General features: G+C 50.3%; 1 pseudogene; it reads left to right on the forward strand.

Moving 5' to 3' along the window:
* Positions 1-19,437, forward strand: part of LOC132894742 (RING finger protein 145-like) — a 49,591-nt pseudogene extending 30,154 nt beyond the window's left edge.
* Positions 19,438-20,714: the final 1,277 nt, after the last annotated feature.

Genomic DNA, 20,714 nt, shown 5'->3' on the forward strand with positions numbered 1-20,714 from the left:
TCTATACCATGCATACCATTTTCAGGTCTGTTGCACATTGACTTCCTGTTTACCAACTGAATGTGCTTATGAAACATAGCATGGATTTACAACATTTTCGTAACATTTTTCTCAGCAACTACAAATCAGAACTGCTTGATATTTGGTACTGAGTTTCAGCTTGAAGGTCTATAACATGTATACCATTTTCAGCTCTGTCACACATCAGCTTCCTGTTTACTGACTGAATGTATTTACAAAACATATAGGGTGGATTTTGATGCTATTTCAAGACGCAAAATGCTATTTCAAAATGACAGTTTACCAGGATGCTATTTGAAATACCTGGAGAGAACACTGCTCTTTACTTACTTGTTTCAGGGTTAATTATTTGTTGAAGTCAACATTCATAATACAGAGCTCAGCGTAAATGAGTACACCCCCTTTGAAAAGTAACATTTTAAACAATATCTCAATGAACACAAACAATTTCCTGTTAGGACTTGGACTGTTTTGGCCTCTAGAGGCCGCTGTTATTTCCTTTTCGTGTCTTGTTTATTTTGGCCTCTAGAGGCCGCCACTGTTCCTGTGTTTTGTGTTTTTGTTAATTGCCTGTTAGTCCTAATTATCTTCACCTGTGTCCTTAATTAGTTTGTGTATTTATACCCCTGAGTTCAGTCCTCTTGTCACGGAGTCTTTGTGCTGTTATGTTTATCTCCAGTTTCCTTTGTACTGTGTTTTGTGGATCTTCTGAGCTTTTGCATTTTTGCCTTTTTCTTTTTGAATTATACTCTTTGTTTTTTTTTTTTTTGTTTTGCCCTGGATTGTATATAGTGTACATAGTATAAATAAACCTTTTGTTACTTTTTCTACTTCCGCCTCACGCCTCTGCATTTGAGTCATTCCCCTGGTGGCCTAGTGGGGGTTTGCTGGATCATCACACCAACGAACCAGGTTCGAATCCCAGCAAAACCCTAACAGAAAGACTCCGTCATGACCGACTCAGCAGAGGCTGCTTCAACTGTCTACCCGGCCAACCCTCAGGGAATTATGGCAGCTTTGACACGCTTCGGAGCGACCATGGACGCTCATGGACGTACGCTCACCAGCCAACGTGAGGCCCTTGCTCACCACGAGGAACTGCTTCAGCAAATTGGGAAAACCCTGGCACAGCTGACATCTCTGCCTGCATCTCCTGATCCTGCTCCTGATCCAGCTCCAGTGCCTCCTGCCATGCTGCCTTCTTCACCTCGCGAACCCAGCCTTCCTGCACCACAGAGGTATGACGGCAAGCACAGTGAGTGCCGAGAGTTCCTTACCCAGTGTCAACTCACCTTTGAGCTTCAGCCTACCACCTACACTACGGATCGCCGCAAGATTGCCTTTGTGATCACCTTATTAGCTGGTAAGGCGCGAGCCTGGGCTACTGCTATCTGGCAAAGACAGGGACCTGAGTGCTTTGATTTCCAGCTGTTTTCTGAAGAGATGCTTCGGGTCTGCGATCAGGCAGACATCAGTACCGACGCAGCCCGAAAGCTCATGTCCATCCGGCAAGGAGGAAGCGTCGCAGATTACGCCATCTCATTCCGAACACTCGCAGCAGTAAGTGGATGGAACGAGACTGCCCTGGTGTCAGCCTTCCACCATGGTCTGTCTGACCCCATCAAGGATGGTCTGGCCTCTATTGGATGCCCAAGTGACCTCGAAACCCTCATCTCACATGCTATTCGTCTGGACAACAGGATGAGAGAACGCCACCAAGCCTTGAGCCCCCCCAGCCTCCCTACCTCTACCTGGAGACCGTCTACCTCCTTCAGTGACTGTCCAGAACCCATGCAAGTGGGTCGTACTCGCCTCTCCGCATCTGAGAGGGAGCGCAGAAGGAGGGACAAGTGCTGCATCTACTGTGGCAAGCCTGGTCACTTCTGAGCATCATGTCCCGAACTCTTGGGAAAAGGACCGCCCCGTCCAGCTGAGGGAGGGTTGTGACGGGGCCTACCCTCTCTCCCGGACTCCCTGGCCAAGGAATCTACATCCCGGTCTCCATCTCCTGGGGTGAGTCTGTCCACTCTTGTCAAGCTTTGATAGACTCAGGGGCGGCTGGGAACTTTATGGATATTCACTTCGCCCAAAGCATCAATATACCTACTGCACCTCTTGAAGTCCCTCTGTCTGTGTCTGCCCTCGATGGCCAAGCGTTAGGTGATGGAAGAGTCACTCAAGTTACTTCTCCAGTCTTCCTCCAGTCTCAAGGTCACAAGGAAGAAATATCCCTGCACCTGATTCCTTCACCTGAGTTCCCAGTTATTCTAGGCCTTCCTTGGCTTACTCGCCACAACCCTCGCATAGACTGGGTAACAAGCCAGGTTGTGGAATGGGGCCCTGCATGCCATGCCTCTTGTCTGCTCTCTAGCTCTCCTGTGTCTCCTGCCGAGCCCCCTGATCTCACCGAGTTATCTCAAGTTCCCACAGAGTACTGGGATCTCAAGGAGGTATTCAGCAAGAGCAGGGCCGCCGTTCTTCCTCCGCACCGGGCCTACGACTGTGCCATCGACTTGCTCCCTGGGACTACCCCTCCTCGTGGCAGACTGTTTTCCCTCTCTCAGCCAGAACGCAAGGCTATGGAGGGATACCTCAAAGACGCCCTGGTCTCTGGGTTCATTCGACCCTCCACCTCACCTGCTGGTGCCGGCTTCTTCTTTGTCGGCAAGAAGGATGGGGGGCTTCGACCATGTATTGACTACAGGGGCCTGAACAAGATCACTGTGCGCAACCGATATCCCCTTCCGCTGATGTCCACTGCTTTCGACCTGCTCCAAGGCGCCACCGTCTTCACCAAGTTGGACCTACGGAACGCATACCACCTCATCCGTATCCGACAGGGAGACGAGTGGAAGACTGCCTTTAACACCCCGTCTGGGCACTACGAATACCAGGTGATGCCCTTCGGACTCACCAACGCACCAGCTGTTTTTCAGGCCCTAATCAACGACGTCTTAAGGGACATGATTAACCTGTACGTCTTTGTCTACCTCGATGACATCCTTATCTTTTCCAAGACCGTGCAGGAGCACCGCCACCATGTCCGCCAGGTTCTCCAGAGGCTGCTACAGAACAATCTGTTCGCCAAGGCCCAGAAATGCGAATTTCATGTTCCCGAGGTCTCCTTTCTGGGATTTATTGTACGGACAGGCCAACTCCAAATGGACCCTGCCAAGACCCTGGCCGTCCGGGACTGGCCTACTCCCAAGTCCGTTAAGGAGGTTCAGCGGTTCTTAGGATTCGCTAACTTCTACCGCAAGTTCATCAGGAACTTCAGTTCTGTGGCAGCACCCATGTCAGACCTCACCAAAGGGACAGGTGGATCTTATGGCTGGTCTCCTCAGGCAGAAAAGGCGTTCAAAGACCTCAAGGCCCGCTTCTGCACGGCACCCATTCTGGTCCTCCCGGACACCTCCCAACCATTCATCGTGGAGGTGGACGCCTCGGACAGTGGTGTCGGCGCGGTACTCTCTCAACGTTCGGAAGGAAAGCTGCACCCCTGCGCTTACTTCTCCCACCGCCTGAGTCCTGCGGAGTCCCGGTACGATGTGGGGGATCGAGAACTGTTAGCGGTCAAACTGGCCCTTGAGGAGTGGAGGCACTGGCTGGAGGGAGCGCAACATCCATTCCTGGTTTGGACTGACCACAAGAACCTGGAGTACCTCCAGCAAGCCAAGAGACTAAACCCTCGACAGGCTAGGTGGGCCCTGTTTTTCAGTCGGTTTGACTTCACCCTCTCGTACCGTCCCGGCTCCAAGAACACCAAACCTGACGCACTGTCCAGGCTGTTCTCTGCCACTAACAGGGAGAATGAAGTCGGGCCTATTATCCCGGTGTCCCGGATTGTGGCCCCTGTCCGCTGGGGTATTGAGGAGGCTGTTCGACGAGCCCAACGCCAGGACCCCGGTCCTGGGACGGGGCCACCGGGCCTCTTGTATGTCCCACATCAAGCCCGGGACAAGGTTCTCCAGTGGGGTCACTCTTCCCCTCTCACCGCCCACCCGGGAGCTCGGAGGACCCTGGACTTCCTGAAAAGACGCTTCTGGTGGCCTAACATGGAGCAGGAAGTAAGGTCATTTGTCCTGTCCTGTGAGGTTTGCACCAGAACCAAGAACCCACGACAGCGTCCCCAGGGTCTCCTGCATCCTCTGACCATTCCCCGGCGTCCCTGGTCCCACGTGGCAGTCGACTTCATCACGGGTCTCCCTGAGTCACAAGGTAACATGGTCATTTTGGTCATTGTTGACAGATTCTCCAAGGCCTGCCGCTTCATACCTCTGTGCAAACTCCCCTCTGCTCTTGAAACAGCGAAACTTATATTTAATCATGTCTTCCGAGTCTTTGGTCTTCCACAGGACATCGTCTCAGACCGAGGGCCCCAGTTCTCCTCCCGAGTGTGGCACGGGTTCTGCAAGGTCATCGGAGCCACTGCCAGCCTCTCCTCTGGGTTTCACCCACAGTCCAATGGTCAGACGGAGAGGCTCAACCAGGACCTGGAAACCACCCTGCGAGGCCTGGCTATGGATAACCCGACATCATGGAGCACCTGGCTGCCATGGGCAGAGTACGCCCACAACACCCTGCAGTCATCGGCCACCAAGCTGTCGCCATTCCAGTGCCAATTCGGGTTCCAGCCATCTCTGTTCCCGGACCAGGAGGAGGACGCGGGGGTGCCCTCGGTCAACCAATATGTGAGACGGTGTCGCAAGACCTTTAGCAAGGTCAGGAAGACCCTCATACAGACCTCCAGAACCAACCAGACTCAGGCCAACCACCACAGAAGACCTGCACACACTTTCCGCCCTGGGCAGCGGGTTTGGCTGTCCACTAAGGACCTTCCGCTGCGGGTGGAGAACCGCAAGCTTGCTCCTCGCTACATTGGCCCCTTCAAGGTGGTGCGCAGGGTGAACCCTGTCTCCTACCGGCTCCAGTTGCCCCGGACTCTGAGGATCAACCCCACTTTCCATGTTTCCCTGTTGCGGCCTGTACTGACGTCTACATATGCCCCTGCCCCTAGGAACCCCCCACCCCCCCGCATCTTCCAGGGGCAGACTGTGTTCACTGTGCATCGCCTGCTTGACTCCCGCCGGGTCCGCGGCGGGTTGCAATATCTGGTGGACTGGGAGGGCTATGGTCCTGAGGAGCGCTGCTGGGTTCCTGCTCGGGATGTCCTAGATAAAGAACTGTGTCGGGACTTCCATTCGGCCCATCCGGATCGCCCTGGGAACGTCAGGAGACACTCCTAGAGGGGGGGGGGTCCTGTTAGGACTTGGACTGTTTTGGCCTCTAGAGGCCGCTGTTATTTCCTTTTCGTGTCTTGTTTATTTTGGCCTCTAGAGGCCGCCACTGTTCCTGTGTTTTGTGTTTTTGTTAATTGCCTGTTAGTCCTAATTATCTTCACCTGTGTCCTTAATTAGTTTGTGTATTTATACCCCTGAGTTCAGTCCTCTTGTCACGGAGTCTTTGTGCTGTTATGTTTATCTCCAGTTTCCTTTGTACTGTGTTTTGTGGATCTTCTGAGCTTTTGCATTTTTGCCTTTTTCTTTTTGAATTATACTCTTTGTTTTTTTTTTTTGCCCTGGATTGTATATAGTGTACATAGTATAAATAAACCTTTTGTTACTTTTTCTACTTCCGCCTCACGCCTCTGCATTTGAGTCATTCCCCTGGTGGCCTAGTGGGGGTTTGCTGGATCATCACACCAACGAACCAGGTTCGAATCCCAGCAAAACCCTAACATTTCCAAAATGTTGACAAAAAGTTTAATATAACATCTGTTTAACTTGTAATGTGAAAGTAAGGTTAATAATATAACAGATTACACATTTTTTCAGTTTTACTCAAATTAGGGTACTCATTTTTGCACCACCCTAATTTGAGTAAAACTGAAAAAATGTGTAATCCAAGTTATATTATTAACCTTACTTTCATGTTATAAGTTAAACAGATGTTATATTAAACTTTGTCTTGTCAACATTTTGGAAATTGTTTGTGTTCATTGAGATATTGTTTAAAATGCTACTTTTCAAAGGGGGTGTACTCATTTACGCTGAGCACTGTAAGTGTCCTATTCCTTTGATTGCTTGCATTCTGATATAAGTGAGAGTGGGGGTATACATAAGTAGACAAGACAAGACAAGATAGCCTTTTATTATCCCACAAGGGGAAATTTACATTGTTACAGCAGCAAACTATATATAAAGAGAAAAAGATAAAGCGGTGAAGGAGTAGTGCAAAAGTACCAAGTATACAAAAAAGGAAATATATAAAAGAAATAAACTACAAATTTAGAGATAAAAAATTAACAAATTTGCATAAATTAACAGGTTTGCAGATATACAGTTAGCATAAGTGTATTACAAAGGTGGAATTGCACGTGTAAGTATTGCACAGGTAGTATTGCCAGTATTACCCAGGTAGTATTGCACAAGTAAGTAGGTATATTGCACAAGACCCATTTTGACCATGTGTAGCTAGCAGTTTGCTGTAAAGTACTGATGCTGATAGTCAGTGCACACAGTATACATTCAGAGGGGTTTCTATGGATGTAGAAGTGATCTGGACAGTATTCTTCATTATTGTGAGGAGTGTCTGGTGCTGTGCTTGGTGAGGTGCTGGTTGTACAGTCTCACAGCAGTAGGGAGGAAGGAGCTGCTGTATCTCTCCTTAACACACAGCAGATGGAGGAGCCGGTCACTGAAGAAGCTGCCCAGTGCTGCTATTGTCTCCTGCAGTGAATGGGAGGTGTTCGCCATTAAGGATGACAACTTAGCCAACATCCTCCTCTCCCCCACTATATCCACTGAGTCCAGTGCACAGTTCAGGACAGATCCTGCCTTCCTAATCAGTTTGTTCAGTTTTTTCCCTCTCTGCTGTTGTGATACTGCTTCCCCAACAGACAACTCCATAGAATATGGCTGATGCCACCACGGAGTCATAAAAAGAGTTCAGAAGTGGACCCTGAACTCCAAAGGCCCTGAGCCTCCTCAGCAGGTGGAGTCTGCTCTGGCCTTTCTTGTACAGGGCATGTGTGTAATCAGTCCAGTCCAGTTTATTGTTCAGATGAACAGCCAGGTACTTGTAACTCCTAATGATTCCAATGTCCTTTCCCTGAATGTTCACAGGGGTAGGTGAAGAGAACCTCATCTTGTGGAAATCCACCACCGGTTCCTTGGGTTTACTTGTATTGATCTGGAGGGAGTTCTGTTGGCACCAGTCCACAAAGTTCCTTGTCAGTTCTCTGTAGTTGCCATCATCGCCATCTAAGATATAGCCCACAATAGCAGAGTCATCAGAGAACTACTGTAGATGACAGGTAGTTTTATTTTATCTAAAGTCCAGTAGCTCACAGTTGATCTTGTCTGAGTTGGAGTTGTAGATAGCAGGACATCTGTAAACTCCTATGAACTATGAGTCTCAATTAGCATATGTAGTGAGACTCCGATGTGGGTGGAGCACAGAAGCATGGCAGGTGGTTGTTTGTGACTTGATTATTTTCTTTAATGCTGCTTTTCAGCACACAACTCAGGCTCTCTCACAGACACACACACATACAAACACGGGCTAGTAGCAAGCCCTCGGCGCAGACCTCCCCTTTTCACTCTCCTTTTATAGGGTGCGGTCACTGAAGGAGACACACAAACACACATTAATTGACAACAGGTGTAGTGACATGACCACTCCCCTTCCACGACTCCGCCCTCCATTCACAGACCAACGCTCAGCCACGCCCCCGCCGCCACATACCCCCACCGCCCGACTCAGGCCGGGGAGCCATCTGGCCTGAAGCCGACTCCCCCCCTTGACAGGAGAGGAAGTCCACCACCACCATCTGTGCCCCCGGTCTGTGGACCACCTCAAATTTAAATGGCTGGAGTGCAACATACCAATGGGTGATCTACACATTGGCATCCTTCATGCGGTGGAGCCATTGGAGGGGCGCGTGGTCTGAACAGAGGGTGAAAGGGCACCCCAGCAGGTAGTACCGGAGGGCAAGGACCACCCACTTGATGGCTAGGCACTCTTTTTCAATCATGCTGTACCTGCCTTCCCACCGACAGCTTCCGGCTAATGTACAGCACGGGACACTCCTCCACCTCCTGGGACAGAATGGCCCCCAGCCCTCTGTCCAATGCGTCTGTCTGCAACTGGGCAACCTCCGTGAGCTGGGTCGGGGAGAGGTGGTCTCCACACGGGACCGGAGCGGTGGGCGATGTCAATTTTCTTTTTTGAACCTCCGGCCCCAGCTCTGCTTTCTGCGGAATTGCTGACACCAATGCTACGGGAACCTCCTCATTCCAACGTTTTAATAGATTGAGGTGGTACACTTGCAATGCCCCACCCCTGTCTGTTCTCCTCACCTCATAGTCGACATCCCTGACTCACTGTGTGACCTCGAAGGGCCCTTGCCACTTGGCGACCAATTTGGAGCTCGACGTGGATAGTAATATGAGTACTTTATCTCCCGGTATGAACTCCCTAAGGCGCGTGCCCCTGTTGTACAGTCGGGCTTGACGTTCTTGCGCCTGCTGCAAATTCTCCTGGGTTAAGTGCGTGAGTGTGTGGAGTTTGGCGCGCAGGTCGAGAACATATTGAATTTCATTCTTACTAGGTGAAGGTACCTCCTCCCAATTTTCACGTAGCACATCCAAAATGCTACGCAGCTTATGCCCATATAACAATTCAAATGGTGAAAAACCTGTGGAGGCTTGCGGGACCTCTCGTACTGCAAATAACAGGGGCTCAAGCCACTTATCCCAATTACGTGCATCTTCGCTTACGAACTTCCGAATTATATTTTTGAGAGTTCGATTGAACCATTCTACTAAGCCATTTGTTTGTGGGTGACAGATTCTGGTGCGGCTAAGCTTAATCCCCAGTTACCCATACAGCTCGTGCAGTGTGCGTGACATGAATGTAGTGCCTTGGTCTGTCAGGATTTCTTTCGGAATCCTGACTTGGGAGATAAAGCAGAAGAGTGCTTCTGCTATACTGCATGCTGAGATATTGTGGAGAGGCACTGCTTCTGGATATCGCATTGCATAGTCCAGCAGAACTAAAATAAAGTGATATCCCCGTGCTGACTGATCTAATGGCCTGACGAGATCCATCCCAATTCTTTCAAACGGGGTCTCGATTAAAGGGAGTGGGAGCAAAGGCGCTTTTGGAGTGGCCACGGGATTGACTAATTGGCATTCGCAGCACGCCACACACCACTGACAGACATCCCCGTGAATCCCTGGCCAATAGAATCAGGCCATTATTTGGGCTAGTGTCTTATCCTGCCCCAAGTGTCCGGCCATGGGATTAAAGTGAGCCGCTTGGAATATGAATTCCTGGCGGCTCTTTGGAATTAACAGCTGTGTTACTTTTTCGCCAGTTTGAGTGTCCTGCGTCACTCGGTATAGTCTATCCTTAATAATAGCAAAGTAGGGGAAAGCTGGCATCGCATTTGGCTGGAGAATTTGACCATCGATTACTCTCACTTGGTCAAATGCATGCCACAGAGTCCTATCTCGCAACTGCTCTAACGGGAAATCCCCAAGGGAATCCCTGAGAGAGGGAGGAGGGGCGGGGCGCTCCTCACTCTGCTTATCGCCCTGACGCGATGCTGACGTAGATGGCTCTGTGACTGCTTCTCCCGCCAATGCTACTCTGGGGCTTTCCCTAGCTGAATTATGGCAGGACCCACTCTTTACTATGTGTGTCATCTCATCTCATCTCATTATCTCTAGCCGCTTTATCCTTCTACAGGGTCGCAGGCAAGCTGGAGCCTATCCCAGCTGACTACAGGCGAAAGGCGGGGTACACCCTGGACAAGTCGCCAGGTCATCACAGGGCTGACACATAGACACAGACAACCATTCACACTCACATTCACACCTACGGTCAATTTAGAGTCACCAGTTAACCTAACCTGCATGTCTTTGGACTGTGGGGGAAACCAGAGCACCCGGAGGAAACCCACGCGGACACAGGGAGAACATGCAAACTCCGCACAGAAAGGCCCTCACCGGCCATGGGGCTCGAACCCGGACCTTCTTGCTGTGAGACAACAGCGCTAACCACTACACCACCGTGCCGCCCCCTATGTGTGTCATTAATTCCTTAAACCCTGGCCAATCAGTCCCCAAAATTAGTGAGTAGGTGAGACGAGGGTTAACTGCCACCTTTACACTATGTTTTTCCCCTTGAAATAGAATGTGGACAGACACTAAAGGGTAGTTGTGAACATCCCCATGCACACACAACACCTTCACCATTCGTGCTCTCCCCAATGCCTCACCTTGCACCAGGCTTTGGTGGATTGAGGTCTGGTTACAGCCAGAATCCACCAAAGCCTGATACGTATCCCCTTGGACACTTACTGGTATTTGATACGCTCTGGCCTGATCGAGGGTGGTTTCTGGCGCATTGGGGACCCGGACCACCACGCCCACCTCCATCGCGGAGCACTGATGTTGGAGATGTCCCAGCTCCCCGCAGTGCCAGCACACCGGCCCACGCTCTCCCTCTGCACTGGTGTTACGGACATCACTCACCTGAGGGGGAGGAGACACAGATAAGGAAGGAGGAAACGGAAGGACACCACAGGTGCGCCGGGTCGGCTGGGGGGGGGAGCCGGCCCCCGCCTCCATGGTGGGGGAATGGGGCGAGGACAGGAAGCAGAGGGAGAGAGAGAAGAGGAGACATGCCGTCAGAACGGCCACCATGTGGTCCTCTGCCAGCTCGATTGCCTGGTCCAGCAACGCCGGGCGATGACACTGGATCCACTCCACCATTCCTTCTGGAAGTCATGCATCGAATTGCTCCAGTGTCACCAGGTCAATCACTCCCTCGGCATCATGGTCATCTGCCCTCAGCCACCGCCAGCAGGTGTCCCGGAGTTGCTGCCCAAACACGAATGGCCGGCTGACCTCCTCCAAGCGCAGCGAGCAGAACCACTGCCGTTGTTGCTCTGGGAAGCGGCCAACATGCTGGAGGATGGCTCTTCAAAGGTCCGTGTACATGAGCTGGCTGTCAGCGGGGAGCTGCAGCATGGCCAGTTGCACCTTGCCCGTCAGCAGGGGGAGGAGGCACACCATGCACTGGTCCACTGGCCAACCCCATGCCTCTGCTACCTGCTCAAAGAGCCCGAGGAAGGCTTCCAGGTCATCGTGTGGACCCATCTTCGTTAGGGTGAGGTGGGGAGGGTCCGCTCCGGTGGCGGTCGTGGGCCCCACCGACGTGAGCAGGTGCCGGAACGCCTGGCGGTCCTCCTGTTGGGCCAGCACCAAGGCTTCGAACCGTTGTTCTTGCTCCTTTCAGAGGGCGACCAGCACTTGGTGCTGGTTCTACTGGGCTGTGGCGAGGGCATGGATCAGGTCCTTAAATGGCGAGGACTCCATGGGGCTGTTCCCTTCTGCAGTCTTCCCGGATTTCAGCACCACTGTAGCGAGACTCTGATGTGGGTGGAGCACAGAAGCACGGCAGGCGGTTGTTTGCGACTTGATTATTTTCTTTAATGCTGCTTTTCAGCACACAACTCAGGCTCTCTCTCACAGACACACACATACACACACACACACACACAGGCTAGCAGCAAGCCCTCGGCGCCGACCTCCCCTTCTCACTCTCCTTTTATAGTGCGCGGTCACTGGAGGAGACACACAAACACACGTTAATTGACAACAGGTGTAGTGACATGACCACTCACCTTCCCTGACTCTGCCCTCCATTCACAGACTGACGCTTGGCCATGCCCCCACTGCCACAGCATATATTTGAAAATGAGTGATTTCACAGTCTCCCACTCAAGGGCACGGTCTGGGGGGAGGTGGCTCACCCATCTCTGGGTAGAGGGCATTAGCACCCCCCCCCCATGATTTAGAGAAGTAACAAATGGTCAACTTTACATCAGCAGCAGCTTGGCAGGGTTCAGGATGATTTTTTGATGCAGAGCATGACTCAGAAAGGACTCAATTAGACATTTCTCTGTTATCGGCTGAAATGGACAGCATGGAGCTACAACATGTGTCTTTCAGTTTAATTAAAGGGATTAATTTTTAAGGATTATTTTATTCTATAATATTGTTGTTTGTGTTGTGATTTTTATTGAATAAACAGTTTCCAAAAGGTTTGGTGTTGCAAATGGATCAGTTGCAGCTATTTTCCAAGGAAAGCAAGAGCACATTTTTCATTATGTGTAGCATTACTGTTTAAACAGCAGATAAAGCAGCTTAATCATTGCAACTGGACAACAGACTTCAGCTTGGCTAAATTTGCTTGTTGGTATGGTCTTCGTTTGATACACTGTCAAACAATAGCCTACTTACAGCATTCAGGTGATTTTTCCATGCTTGTGCCACCATGGTAGGCCAGTTTCGAATTGCATATTTGCCACACTGCTTGTCTCATCATCACTCAGTTTAAAATGTTCCCACACAGCTAAAGTCTTTGACATTTCATCTTCTCTTTCACAGACAAGCTGAACTGAACCATGATGTTCACTGCTGTGAGTGAGAGGAATGTCAAGTACCCAAGTTGAAATGGTATATATTTCCACATTTAACAGTGCAATTAAAAAGTATAAATATAGTACAGGAATCTGCTGACAAAATGTATTTGCAGTTTGCATTTTTTGATGGCCTACATTTAGCAGAAAAGAAAAAAAAACCCCACACAAATATCTGAATCCCAAAATTGAAGATCAATACCTACCCAATGAACAAATATCTGAATAGTCGAAAATTCAGGTCTAGTCCAACAAAGCTCAGGTGGATGATACTTTTTATGCCTATGTCAATAGGTGGTGGATGCATTATATTTTTAGTTTGTCTGAGCATCCATTAATCCATGATTCTTGATAGTGCAGTGTCTCAGGATGAGTGGTTGAATGTTTATAGGATTTATCATGTAGGGAATTATCATGGTCACCAGGAGATGAACTCGTTAGATTTTTGAATTGATCCAAAGCAGGGTCAAGGTAAAATGTCTAAAGTGTTTTTTCTTCAGTAGCATTCTTTCTGGTTGTAATAAGTTTTAAAGGTATTTAAGACAAAAATTAATAATGAGCAGACTTTTTTGCCTTGGAGTCATCCCCATTGATTTGTACTCATCATAGTCATGAAATTTTTATTATAATGTATGCATCTGTGTCTCTTATAGGAGTCTATGGAAACCCTTCTGAGCAGTGAGCTGTTCCTGCTGATCTTTCCTGCCTAGATGATCTGCCAGTTCTTTCATATGAACTTCTGGCTGCTTATCATCATCTCCTCCAGCATCCTTACCTCACTTCAGGTGCACACACTATTTTTTCTATTTAAAAAGATAGATAGTACTGTAGATGCTGGGTACCCTGCTGATCTATATGCTATTCATGGTGGAGGAGCTATGCAGGGCTCCAGTGGAGAACATGGATGAGATCATGTATTTTGTGAACAGCACCTATAGATTGCTGGAGTTTGTGGCGGCCTATGGTGTGTGTGTGTGTATGTAACACTCTTTGGACATTAGACTGTGATGGGTTCCACCATCATTCTGCTGTATGCCTACTACAATGTGTGGCTGTGGGCACAGCTCAGTTGGCAGAGCTTCCTCTTGTGTCGTGATGCTGTACACAAGATTCAAAGTTTGCCCATGGCCTCAGCACTGCAATTACAGCAACACAATAATATCTGCGCAATCTGCTATCAGGTGTGTGAGCATGTGCATTTATGTGAAAGAGCAAAGAGAGATGGATTTTTGCAAATTTGTCAATGGCACTGGTTCTTGTTCATAATTAGGCATATGTTAATAATCCATTAGACTCTGTATCATAATATTCAGCACTTGCCAAGATTCCTGTTCACCTTCAATACTGTTCCATTTGTCCAAGCTAAGAAACTATCAGTTGAGGGTAAACGTGTGGAGTACTAGAAGTGGTGCTGTATAAATGGGAGCATGTATTTTGTTTAACACAGAACCATAGTTTACAGATAATAAAGTGTTAGTGTACATTATTGTGGCAGCGGGGGCATGGTCAAGCAGCGGTCTGTGAATGGAGGGCGGAGTCAGGGAAGGTAAGTGGCGGAATCACTGCACCTGATGGGAATTAACCTGTCTCTTCCCCAGTGACTGCGCCCTATAAGAGGAGAGGGAGAGCGGAGGAAGGGAGCTTCTCCCCAACCTGGATACTTATATGCGTGCGTGTGTGTGTGAAATATTAAGCTGAAAAGCTGTAATAAATGAGTCTGTTGAGAACTCAGTTCTGGCCTGCCGTGCTTCTGTGGTCCACCGACTTAGACACTTGTTACAGTGGTGCCGAAACCCAGGACGGCGCGCAGGAGAGAACAGCCCCATGGAGTCCTCCCCCTTTAAGGACCTGATCCATGCCCTCGCCATGGCCCAACAGAGCCAGCACCAGACGCTGGTCGCCCTCCAGAAAGAACAGGAGCAAAGGTTCGAGGCCCTGGTGCTGGCGGAGCAGGAAGATCGCCAGGCGTTCTGGCACCTACTTGCGTCAGCAGGGTCCATCACCTCCACCGCTGCGGGCCTTCCCCACCTCACCCTAACGAAGATGGGCCCGCACGATGACCCCGAGGCCTTCCTCGGTCTCTTTGAGCAGGCAGCAGAGGCATGGGGTTGGCCGGTGGTACAGCGCGCGGCGCGCCTCCTCCCCCTGCTCATGGGTGAGGTGCAGCTGGCCGCGCTACAGCTCCCCGCCGACAGCCAGCTGGTCTACGCGGACCTCCGCAGGGCCGTCCTCCAGCGCATGGGTCGCACTCCAGAGCAGCAGCGGCAGCGCTTCCGCGCGCTGCACCTGGAGGAGGTCGGCTGGTTGTTCACGTTTGGCCAGCAACTCCGGGACACCTGCCGCCGGTGGCTGAGGGCTGACAACCGCGACGCCGAGGAGATCATCGATCTGGTGGCGCTGGAGCAGTTAGTCGCTTTACTTCCAGAAGGAACCACGAAGTGGGTCCAGTGCCATCGCCCCGCATCGCTGGATCAGGCCATTGAGCTGGCAGAGGACCATATGGTGGCCGTTCCAATGGCAGGACAGCATGTCTCCCCTTCTCCCCTCCCCTCTCCCTCTCTCTCCCCCCTTCCGTTCCTCTCCCTCGCCCCATTCCCCCACCGCAGAGGTGGGGGCCGGCTCCACCCCAGCCGGCCCGCCGCACCCGCGGTGTCCTACTGTTTCCTACTTCTGTGTCTGTCTTCCCCCCCTCAGGTGAGTGATATCAGGAGCACTGGTGCAGAGAGAGAGCCTGGGCTGGTGTGTTGGCGCTGTGGGGAGCCGGGGCACCTCCAGCATCAGTGCTCGGCGATGGAGGTGGGCACGGTGGTTCGGATCCCTGACGTGCCAGGAACCGCCCTCGATCAGGACGGAACGTATCGCATACCGGAGAGTATCCAAGGGGATACGTATCAGGCTTTGGTGGACTCCGGCTGTAATCAGACCTCAATCCACCAAAGCCTGGTGCAAGATGAGGCATTGGGGAGAGCACAATTGGTGAAGGTGTTGTGTGCGCATGGGGATGTTCACAACTACCCTTTAGTGTCAGTCCACATTCTGTTTCGAGGGGAGAAATTTAGAGTACAGGCGGCGGTTAATCCTCGCCTTACCCACTCTATAATTTTGGGGACTGATTGGTCAGGATTTGGGGATGTAATGATGCACTTAGTGAAGAGTGGGTCCTGCCGTAGTTCAGCGGGGGGAGGTCCTGGTGTGGCATTGGCGGGAGCAGCTGTCACAGAGCCATCTACATCATCACTGCATCAGAGTGAGGAGCAGCAGGCTCCTCCTCCCTCTCTCGGGGAATCCCTCGTGGATTTTCCATTAGAGTAATCGCGAGATGAGTCTCTGCAGCATGCATTTGACCAAGTGAGAGTAATCAATGGTCAAATGCTCCAGCCAAACGCCACCCCGTCCTTCCCCTATTTTTCCATTATTAAGGATAGGTTATACCGAGTGACGCAGGACACTCAAACTAAGGAACAAATAACCCAACTTTTGATCCCAAAGAGCCGCCGGGAATTGGTATTCCAGTCGGCTCACTTTAATCCCATGGCTGGACACTTAGGGCAGGATAAGACACTAGCCTGAATAATGGCCCGGTTCTATTGGCCAGGGATTCGCAGCAATGTCCGTAGGTGGTGTACGGCATGCTGCGAATGCCAGTTAGTAAATCCAGCAGCCATCCCAAAAGCGCCTTTGCGCCCACTATCATTAATCGAGACCCCGTTCGAAAGAATTGGGATGGATCTCGTCGGGCCATTAGATCGCTCAACACGATGGTATCACTTTATTTTAGTTCTGGTGGACTACGCAACGCAATATCCAGAAGCAGTGCCGCTTTGCAATATCTCCGCACGTAGTATTGAAGAAGCACTCTTCCATGTCATCTCCTGAGTCGGAATCCCCAAAGAGATTCTGACTGATCAAGGCACTACGTTCATATCATGCACACTGCGCAAACTGTATGGGTTATTGGGAATCAAGCCGATCTGCACCAGCATTTATCACCCACAAATGGACGGCTTAGTCAAACGGTTTAATCGCACCCTCAAAAACATAATTAAAAAAATTTGTAAGTGAGGACGCACATAACTGGGATAAATGGCTCAAACCCCTGCTTTTCGCAGTGCGAGAGGTCCCACAAGCCTCCAGGGGTTCTCCCCATTCAAATTATTATATGGGCGTAAACTGCGTGGCATCCTAGATGTGCTGCGGGAAAATTGGGAGGAGGGACCTTCCCCGTGCAAAAATGAAATTCAATACGTTATTGACCTGCGCGCAAAACTACACACACACACACACACACACACACACAACCCAGGAGAATTTGCGGTAGGCTCAAGAACGTCAAGTCCGCCTGTACAACAGGGGCATGCGCCTTAGGGAATTCACATCGGGAGACAAAGTACTCATGTTATTGCCCACGTCGAACTCTAAATTAATCGCCAGGTGGCAAGGACCCTTTGAGGTCACACGGCGAGTCAGGGACGTTGTCTATGAGGTCAGGCGAACGGACAGGGATGGGGCGTTACAGGTATACCACCTCAATCTGTTAAAACGTTGGAGCAAGGAGGTCCCCGTGGCACTAGTGTCTGTGGTTCCAGAGAAGGCGGAGCTAGGGCCGGAGGTTCAAAAGGGAAAAAATTAAAAAATAAATAAAATAATCGGCATTACCCACGGCTCCGGTCGCCTGTGGAGCCCACCTCTCCCCGACCCAGCTCGTGGAGGTCGCCTGGTTGCAAACAGAATTTTCTGACGTGTTCTCGCCCCTGCCTGGCCGCACCCACCTCATAGAACATCACATTGAGATGCCCCCAGGGGTGGTAGTGCGCAGCCATCCTTACAGACTACCCGAACACAAGAAAAAGGTGGTTCGGGAAGAACGAGGCCATGCTCGAAATGGCCATTGTTGAGGAGTCCCACAGTGAATGGAGCAGTCCGGTGGTCTTGGTTCCCAAGGCCGACGGGTTGGTCCGGTTCTGTGTGGACTATAGAAAAGTCAACGCGGTGTCTAAATTTGACATGTACCCAATGCCTCGTATTGAGGAGTTGCTCGATCGACTAGGCACGGCTCATTTTTATTCGACACTGGATTTGACAAAGGGATATTGGCAGATCCCCTTGACTCCACTATCCCGAGAGAAAATGGCCTTTTCCACACCATTTGGCTTACATCAGTTCGTCACACTTCCGTTTGAGCTGTTTGGGGCGCCCGCTACGTTCCAGCAGCTTATGGATAGGGTCCTCCGCCCCCATGCCACCTATGCGGCCGCATACATAGATGACATTATTATTTATAGTAATGACTGGCCGCGGCACCTAGAACACCTGAGGGCCATCCTGGGGTCGCTGAGGTGAGCGGGGCTCACAGCCAACCCAAAGAAGTGTGCGATTGGGCAGGTGGAAGTACGGTATCTGGGCTTCCACTTGGGCAATGGGCAGGTGCATCCCCAAATCAATAAGACAGCAGCGATTGCAGCCTGCCCGAGGCCCAAGACCAAAAAGGGGGTGAGGCAGTTCCTGGGGCTGGCTGGGTACTATCGTAGGTTTATACCTAATTATTCAGACATCACCAGCCCGCTGACTGATCTCACTAAAAAGGGGGCACCAGATCCGGTCCAGTGGATGGAGCAATGCCAGCGGGCTTTTTCTCAGGTAAAGGCTGCACTATGTGGGGGGCCACTGTTACACTCCCCTGACTTTTCTCTCCCCTTTGTTTTACAGACGGACGCATCGGACAGAGGGCTGGGGGCTATTCTGTCCCAGGAGGTGGAGGGGGAGGACCGTCCAGTGCTGTACATCAGCCGCAAGCTGTCTGTGCGTGAGGGCAGGTACAGCACCATAGAGAAGGAATGTCTTGCCATCAAGTGGGCGGTCCTCACCCTCCACTACTATCTGCTGGGGCGCCCTTTCACCCTCTGGTCGGACCACGCGCCCCTGCAGTGGCCCACCGCATGAAGGATGCCAACGCGTGGATCACCCGTTGGTATCTGGCACTCCAGCCATTTAAGTTTGAGGTGGTCCACAGGCCGGGGGCGCAGAGGGTTGTGGCGGACTTCCTCTCCCGTCGGGGGGGGAGTCGGCTGCAGGCTGGACGGCTGCCCGGCCTGAGTCGGGCGGTGGGGGTATGTGGCAGCAGGGGCGTGGTCAAGCGTCGGTCTGTGAATGGAGGGCGGAGTCAGGGAAGGTAAGTGGTGGAATCACTGCACCTGACGGGAATTAACCTGTGTTTGTGTGTCTTCCTCAGTGACCATGCCCTATAAGAGGAGAGGGAGAGCAGAGGAAGGGAGCTTCTCCCCAACCTGGATACTTATATATATGTGTGTGTGTGTGTGTGTGTGTGTGTGTGTGTGTGTGTGTGTGTGTGTGTGTGTGTGTGTGAAATATTAAGCTGAAAAGCTGTAATAAACGAGTCTGTTGAGAACTCAGTTCTGGCCTGCCATGCTTCTGTGGTCCACCTACTTAGACACTTGTTACAATTATTATGATAATGTTAGTTCTAAAATCACAAAGTATTATTTTCATCAGAGGAAATTTTGCCTTGGCATTTTTGTGTTCCTGCACAATTCAGCTTCTTTTTCCACTCATGCTGAATTTTATTTTCTCTTTTTCTTTTATGTGCAGGACATGAAGTCAGCAGTCATCACACCTTGCAGTCACTTTTTCCATAGAGGCTGCCTGAAAAAGTGGCTGTACGTGCAGGAGTCCTGCCCCTTTGCCATGGCCCTCTCAAGAGCCAATCACCATCCACCAACACTCCTGTCCCAGCTCCTCCTGAAACATCACCAGCCAATTCAAATGAAGAACAGGCAGATCAGCAAGATGCAATGGCCGTAGACAAGGCAACACAAGCTGGGGAGGCCTCCCCAAATGTTGCACCCCAATCAAATCTTCAAAGTTCAGCTCAGCCAGAGCTTAAAAGTGGTAAGGTTCAAGAATAATCCTGCAAATGTGATTCAAAAGTAGATAAAGAAAACATGGAATAAGTTTGAGGGTAAACAAACTCCACAATCCATTCCAACTGTCCCTCCATTCCCTTAAGCAGAGCTGTGCTCTGTAATTTTCTCAGTGGTGACAGTTCAGACTTATCACAGTCACACTGTAAGGCTGCCAAAGTTATGAAGTCCTCTAATACAATGACTTAAGATTCCTGGAAGTTGATTATCTAAACAAGAGACACGCCCACTTTTTTCCATGTCATACCTATCCCAGCTGACTATGGGTGAGAGGTGGGGTACACCCTGGACAAGTAGCCAGGTCATCACAGGGCTAACACAGAGACAAACAACCATTCACACCTACAGTCAATTTAGAGCCACCAGTTAGCCTAACCTGCATGCCTTTGGACTGTGGGGGAAACCAGAGCACCCGGAGGAAACCCATGCAGACACGGGGAGAACATACAAACTCCACACAGAAAGGCCCTCGTTGGCCACTGGGCTCGAACCCAGGACCTTCTCGCTGTGAGGTGACAATGCTAACCACTACACCACCATGCTGCCCTGTAAGGCTACTTGAAATACCTAATTAAAGAATTATTTTCAAGGGACATTGCCATCAGTATTTATTGGTTACTTAAAGTGTATTTGGAATGCTGCATATTTATACTTAAAAGGTTCAATAACTATAAGGCATGTACAAATTTCCATTTATAGAAAAACTATTAACCTGTTCATCCTTTCCTCTGTTCACTTGTGAGTTGACTTTTGATAAAATGTAAGACAGATTTTTTTTTAAACATGTCCAGTGGACAAAATTTCTTCATGACCATGTGGTACACAGTAATACAAGACCATGGCACAAAGGACTACATAAAGTGCAAAAAAAGGTCAACCATGTAAGGACAATGACTGCAGCATAAATAAAATCTACACACTGTAGGGCACTGTGCACAGCAACTCTACAGGACAGCCTGGGAAAAGAAGCTGATACAGAATACGGCAACACTGGCCTAAATGCTCCTGCACTTTCAGTCAGATAAGGGTCAAGTGTCCATGAGAGAGGGGTCATGTATAATGCTAGAATGGAGGGAAGAGAGACCCTGAAGAGCTCTGCTGTTTTCACGGTGACTGGGGTTTTACAATTTGAGTTGTTGTGGTTCCTATATCCAACAGTGATGCAGCCGCTCAGGATACTTTTTATGGTTCTCTTGTTGAATGCAATGAAGATGGAAGGTTTGCTTTCCTCTGCTGAAAATGGATATAGTTCTGGGACATTT

The sequence above is a fragment of the Neoarius graeffei genome, chromosome 12 (assembly GCF_027579695.1).
Source record: "Neoarius graeffei isolate fNeoGra1 chromosome 12, fNeoGra1.pri, whole genome shotgun sequence".
NCBI lineage: Eukaryota > Metazoa > Chordata > Actinopteri > Siluriformes > Ariidae > Neoarius > Neoarius graeffei.